Genomic DNA, 6,591 nt, shown 5'->3' with positions numbered 1-6,591 from the left:
CCAAGCGATCCCTTGCGCCTTGTAGCATGCTTAGGCAGCGGTAACTCCGTGTTCCATCGTCGTAGTTAGCAGTGTAAAGTGTTGTAGAGTAATCGGACTAGTTATCCATGTAGCGTCGATGAGTGTCAGAATCAAAAGAGAGCTAGCTCCGGGTAGGAGCTTGCTTTTATCATTACAGGCGTCGAAAGGTTGTTAAACCTTTCGAACGCGGTAGATCCTGTTTAGATCCACGCGTTTGCCTTTCCAGTTCCTGGTTTTTACGGAAGTTACAAGCTAGCGCATTCTTGAGATCGCTCGCTGGTCGGACAAGTTCAGGAAATGAACAAGTGTGAATATTAACATACGAGGTTTTCTCGGTCTAATGGTCTCCATATCTCTACATTCCCCTTGTTGAAATAATCGAACCACTCTGTGATGGTCGACAACTTCATCCGGAGTAGATTATATTTAAAAAATTAGGATTTATTAACAAATCAAACGTGTAGAAGACCAATACAGGAAACCAATCAGTAGAAGAATCACATCACCGTAGAAAAAAAAATGGTAATCACCAGAAGAGTCATATCATCGAAAATAACGTGGCACTAAACATCGTTGAGAAAAAAAATATAAAAACACGTAGAATAATAAAAAAAATGAAAACTGTAGGTTATAGCCTCATATAAACTCAAAAAGTACGAGCACAACAACTAAGTCTTGAGGCATGGATAAAATAAATGCTTAAGCGTAACACTGAACTAGTTTTGATTGAGTGATGACAGCACAATAAAAAAAAAACACATGTCAGCACAGTGTGAGGAAACGCCGGGAACCGCAAGCGGTTGTTTTTTTTTTTTCTGTTTGGTGAGTTCAAAGTACACTCGGCGGATCATACACAATGCTGGGCGGAGCCTTGAGGTATGTTACCTATGGCAACTCTGTAAACTGCATGCCGCCATAGGCTGGACGTGCTGTGCAGCTGACGATAATAAAAAAAAACACAAAAGAAAGAGACGTATCTCTAATCCAATATGGGTAGCATTCATGGGCACAAACTTTGGCACTGTAAATGACATATGTTTGTATTAATTGCGTGTGCCTTACGGTACTTGAAATAGCTGAGCACCGGAACACTTGTAGCCGATGTAAGATAACAATAAGTATCATGTGTCGTCGGGAAACAAGAGCAGGATGCACTCAGTGGGCGGGGCCTGTCGATGAAGATCGCCGTGACGTCAGCGAAGTTGAGTCTGGAAGTCAAATTTGCAATGGCGCTTCGGGGCAAGAAACGTCCTGGGTAAAGCGCTCCACATCCGGGTCGCGGCGTGAGAGATGGAAAGATCAGCCATGAGTCCAGACGGGAACGGGTCCTTGTTGGTGCTGGAACTCCACAAGATCGTTGTTGGTCTCTGCGATGAGCCTAGGTCTGTCGCTCGATGGTCGTCATGGGTCGAGGACCATCCGTGGCGATGAGATAATGAAACAAGCGTAAAGGGAAAATTAGGAAAAAGCAAAAGGTAGTGGAGCAGATTTTACAATAAGTGATGACGGGTTATAAAATCGATTGAAAAGGGACTTTCAGTTAAAACTGGTGAATCATTTTGGGGGGGAGGGGAGGTAATATCTAATTTGAATGACGGCGAAGGGGCGTTATTACTTGTATGATGTAGAGTTTTGAAGGGGGCCTGTTTATGATTAACAGGTTTACCATGTTGTAGGGAAAGTTCGCCGGGGGGGAATGGGGGGGGAATAGGTGGAATAATCGGCCTAGCCGGATTAGGGGCCGGGGGCGACGGTGGCTTGACCTGAGGTGCCGGAAGTCGGCGTCCTTTCGAAAGAATGGTGGTACATTGAGTGGAAGTATTTATTTGTTTCGTACCAGAGATGAAAGGGGTCGGTGGAAGAGGGGGTGGTGTGGGAATGACTGTTGTCTCCGGGGCATGTGAAAGTGATTGTAAGGCAATTGGGGCACTGATGGAAGATTTCTCTAAGCGTAGTTGGGGTGTGGTGACAGGTGATTTGGGGGAACGACAGCAAGATATAATTAATAATGCCAATAAAATAAGTATGCCAAGAAGAGCTATTACGATGGATGCGATAATGGCATAATGAGCTGGAGACATCTTGTTGTAGGGGTCTGAAATGAGAAAAGAAAGGGGAATTCAGCGATAATAGAACGAACTAAGTGATTACGAGACATTTCCTTCTGTAATATGTGTAAATGTCGTTTATAAAAGCAATTGCAAGAATTTTACGTGTCTTGTGGACAAAGGTTTAAGCGCCTTCGATTCGCTGCTAATAAAAAAAAATTGAAAAAGAAGTGAAAAAGAGTAAGTAATATATTTGTGTAATAGTTCATTGAAAAATAAAGTAAGTTTGTAATTTCATGGGATATGAGCTATACCATGTTGTATGCTATCAATATTTGAACTATAAAATTAAAGGAAAGAGTGGGAACATTTGCCTATTTTTATTATATGCTTTATTAACATATTTAGTGTATTGCAGCTTTCAAAGAAGCAGTTCGCGTTACACCTGAGCGTAAATAAAAAAAAAATTGCTATGGCCAAAAAGCCAAAAGTTCAAGCAAGTTCTACGCAGTTCATTTGTTCTTTAAATCACTGATCTTGTTCTATCTTAGTTCATTCGTTCTTTATTTCTTTGTACTTTTTTCTTCATTTGAGCGTATATGTACCAGCAAATGGGGAGAAAAAAAAAATATTTGCTAGTTCGGATCATAAACACACTAAGTACTTATTAGTCAAATCAGCTAAGTGATATGTTCTGACTATTACTATGCGTTTAAACGCAAAATATAAAATAACATTAAAATATCTGTAAAAAAAATTAATTATTAGGCAAGAGATGTATTATAAATGTTCCGACGATTGAGATAGCATTCTGTAATCCTGATCTTGTTAAAATAAAAATAACCATGTTGTATTAAAAATAAAAATGAGTTCGTTCTAACGCAGAAATGCAGTGCGTGCACTGGGAGTGGAAAGAGGGGGGAGGGGAGTCGATGAGCGTGAGAAAATGCTGGATCATGCTAGCACGTGCAATGTAGGCAACGACGAGCGAGGAGGCTAAAGCGAGTGACAACGGAATGGCGTGTTAATGAATGTTAGTGGGGTTATCATGGCACTAGTCGTAGCGGGCTTTGAGTCTAGAAATAGTAATAGTGTCAGATTTCTCCTTGTTCCTGCCGTCGATGTAAGTTACCTCGTAGGAATTCTCGTTAACTTTACGAAGAATAGTTCCTTTGTACTTATAAGAGGACGCAAAGGCTTTTGACACGCCTGGAGTTGGAGTGGCATCTAGAATCCATACATGTTGTCCTGGTGAGTATTGTATTTTCCTAGAAGTGCTGTCTACGTACTTTTTCTGCTGTTCGTAACGCTTGTTCAAGTTGTCATGTGCTGTCTTACGTATGGAGGTCAGGAGTTCAAGTCTCTGTGCGTTCGTCTGGGAAACATTGTCGGGGTTCGAAGGAAGGACTGCGTCAGCTAAGATCCTTGGATTGTAGCCAAATAAAGTAAAATACGGGCTCTGGAGGGATCCAGAATGGATTGTAACGTTGTGGCTAAACGCTGCGCTAGCTAGATAATCACACCACGAAGCTTTCTTTTCTAACACAAAGACTCTCATAGCTTTCTTTAAGTAACTAAATGAACTCTCAACTAATCCATTCGTGAAATGGGCACAAGTATCTACATATTTTAGTTGTACACCTGTAATATTGGCTAACTCTCGTAAGAGTAAACTTGAATTGGGTGTGGAACGATCTAAATAGATCGTCTCTGGGATGCCATGGACTAAAAAGACTTTCTCAACTAAAGCTGTTGCTATGTTTTGTGCATCGTGATTAGCCAAAGGAGCTGTAATTACATACCTTGTACAACTATCGACTACTGATAGGAAATATTTGTATTTGTGCGTTTTTGAAGAGACTAAAGGACCACATACGTCAATATGGATTCGTTGGAAAGGAATTTGGGCTGGTTGAAATGTTTGCAGCGTATGCGGTTTAGAACCTTGTGGTTTCTTTGAAATCTGACAAGGGATGCAATGTCTAACCTTATCGTACACAAATTTCTTCATATTGGGGAAAAAGTAGCGCATAAGCATTAAATCCATATCTCTACAATATAGTAGAGTCCATACAAACAACCAGAATTTCTGGCTCTCAAAATTCCAGCAGAACTCTCCTAGCTCCTAGATTAAGTGGAAACTGCAAGATTTCGAATACGTGCCTGCTCTAGCCATCTCATCACTTGGAAAGAAAAACATTTTTTTTCAATATATCAAGGAATTTAATCGTTGATCCAGGAAAAGGGTACAGGATTGTGTTTCTTCTCTCAGAACTAGTCCTCAGCCGGTTGCTCCTCTCTCTCAGCTTGTAGCATCTCACACAGGCGGTACTGTACCTTGCAAGAGAATTGAGAAAATAGAAATTAATAATACCATTCATTAGTAAACTTCAATGCAATTCAAACAAAATATGTATAGGGTTCTGCCACGACGAAGCCAATATCTATGATTGTGAAGACAACGAAGGTTCCAAGTTCGAGTCTTCGTGTGTGCATGGGCATTTCTTTCAGTGCCCTTTCGTCAATTTCATTTCGTCATTCATCTTCATTCTTGGCATATTAACTCATTTGTGGTCTTCATGTGTCATTTAGTCTGAAACATTCCAGAACTCAAGTAGTCGGTAGCGTGACAGAATTTGTTCATCTAGTATTCTTGCAGATTTGAACGCAACTAAATTGGCATATTGGGGGTGGAAAATTACATAAAGGTTATAAGATTAAATCTGTAGGAATTGTAGTCAGTCAGAAGATAAGAGCTTATTTTCAAATCACATTATTCTAACATTGTTCCTGAGCAGTTTTAGGATACACAATTTGTGAAGAAACGGCATAAACCTCAATTACAAATCAATGCATTAATAGTAAATTAACGAATAAGAATATCGTAAAATAAACAGGGTTTTCTAAAAGTCCTTTCCTCATTTAAATTCAACTGTCAACACTGCGCATTGAGAGGATAACGTGACTGCGAGAGATCAGGTGATTCAGTAGGCAGATGTATTGGCCGTAGAGGAACCACATCATGGCCCGCTAGGTTGCCAGATCTGCATCCGTCTGACTTTTGGCTGTGGGAATATGTCAAAACGGAAGTTTACCCGGGAAACCCAAGACATCTGGATGACCTCAAAGCAAAAATATCTGCAGTCATTTCAGTCATTGCGGGAATTTCGGATTCAGGACGAGATTGCAAGAATGCATCGATGTGAATGGTGCCCGTTGGAGGTGTGCGATGAGGACGACAAACATGCAGTGTTTCCAGGAAAAACTTTAAATACTGCTGTGAAGTACAAACTTTATTTCACTGAAATATATCTGCTCTTTATAAAGTTATAGTGAATTTAAATGTAGGAAGGACTTTTCGAAAACCCTGTATTGTAAACCATCTTGATAAAAAATTGACGGTGGTGACTATTTCGTGTCTATATAGTTTATATAGCAAAAAAAAATGCCCATTATTTTAATTTACAAGGTAAATTATGGTAATAGGTCCCAACCTAAACAGAAGAAGTAGCCCTGTGCTCAACTATTACACTATTAGAAACTTAAGACCACTATACACCATTGTAATAATACCACTACTCCGTTTCCCTTTCTCTGCTTGGCTATAACTCTTCCTGGCAGGGCTAAGAAAGCCAACTTATTGTACACGTTCCATGGCCAATCAAAATGATTTTCTTACCTCAAAGGCATGCCCCTTTCTTTTAACAGTGCCATCTATTGGTGGAAAAACAAACCCTTGGTAAAAGTAATGCATGGCCATTCATTTACCTTTCTCCCTTTTTGGAACTTAACATCATAATCGTAAGCCAACAAAACATATATAACTCAACATCCTACAACTTATCTCCAAAAATATGCTATTTTATTTCAAACTCTTGTCCTGTGTAACATCAGATGTATAAGGATGTCCTCGATGAATGGAACGTACGGTGTTCATCGCTTTCGCTGTGTGACCTCCTCTCTGGTGTGAAAATGAGTCCACTTTCACAAGCATTTGTAGTCACCACAAGATTAAATACAGAAACGATAACAATTAAGAACAGGTATATCTACAACAAAAACTCAAGACAGTACAATTTTTTAATTAAATAAAGTTTTTCCTTTGCACGTAATCTTCTAGCATGGATTTTGCATACATTAGATGTTTTATGTAGAGCATTTACAAAGTACTGTTTCATAAGGAAATAAAATTAGCTAATCGAAATGCATACCAACCAATGTTGTGAAATACGATGAAAAATTTAGTGAAATCTTCTCTTCTGGTCTACCCTTTAATTTTTTCTTATATATATTTGAATTGGTCCACTTTATGCACAGAAATGCTAATCTGGACGAGCTACAGTTTAAAGTGGGATCCGAACCGCCATACCATGTGACTCCACCGGGTTTCTTGCATATAATGTGGGATGCTGCGACGCCCTACCCCACGACGTACAGTATGTGGGATGTTAATCGTATTGATTTAATTTTGTGCACTAGATGGCAGTAAATGTAATTACAAGAACTACTTAATTTTCGTGAG

This window comes from Lepisma saccharinum, chromosome 13 (assembly GCF_977018435.1).
Source record: "Lepisma saccharinum chromosome 13, izLepSacc3.1, whole genome shotgun sequence".
In the NCBI taxonomy this organism is placed as follows: domain Eukaryota; kingdom Metazoa; phylum Arthropoda; class Insecta; order Zygentoma; family Lepismatidae; genus Lepisma; species Lepisma saccharinum.
The sequence above is the reverse complement of the archived record's forward strand: the minus strand, read 5'-3'. Positions refer to the sequence as shown.